Below are 737 nucleotides of genomic sequence, written 5' to 3'. Positions count from 1 at the left end.
GAAATTGACCAATCATGATGCAGCTTTTAAAAGCAACAGCCAATCAGAGAAGAAAGATGCCACGGCAGTTTGCTGTTTGCATTTTAGAACATGCGTTTGAAAACGCTACGTTTCGCTGCGTTGAAGGCAGGTTTAGGCCTTTTGTCCACACTAAAACGCTGAACGTGTTCGATTTGAAAACGCGCTCGAAAGTAGATAAAACCACAGGCAGACAACCCTAAGGATGGGATATCGCCTGACGTCACGTTATTTTGAGACAGTTGTAATGGCCCATTCAACTGATCAAGGAAAATGTTCCATAAAAACTTCAAATCGCGATGTTTCTTTTCTAAAATTCATTTTATGGACAGCCAGATAAATAAAGTTCACTCACTCACTATTTTATGCGTTGCCCTGAGGGATTTGATGGGTTTTTGGGAGGCTTCGAGGAAAACGAAGACCTGGAAAACAATGACCGAAGGCCGAAGACCCGGAAAACGAAGACCCCCAAGAAAAAATGGCATATCAAACAGAAAATAACAAAACACATCATTTATGTTATTTAAAACGATCGATAACCCATCTCTCGTGAATTACGGCAAGGTCTTCGTTTTCCAGACATTCAGGCCCGCATGCGGAAAACAAAGACCAAAAACCCCCACAAAAGAATACAATCACGAACGGAGGCTAGCCATACACAACATCTCCGTTGTTTGCTGTGGCCAACGAGTCATTTCAGGCCAATTACCCCAGAGTCT

The sequence above is a fragment of the Montipora capricornis genome, chromosome 2 (assembly GCF_036669925.1).
Source record: "Montipora capricornis isolate CH-2021 chromosome 2, ASM3666992v2, whole genome shotgun sequence".
NCBI lineage: Eukaryota > Metazoa > Cnidaria > Anthozoa > Scleractinia > Acroporidae > Montipora > Montipora capricornis.
This window is presented reverse-complemented; position numbering follows the sequence as displayed.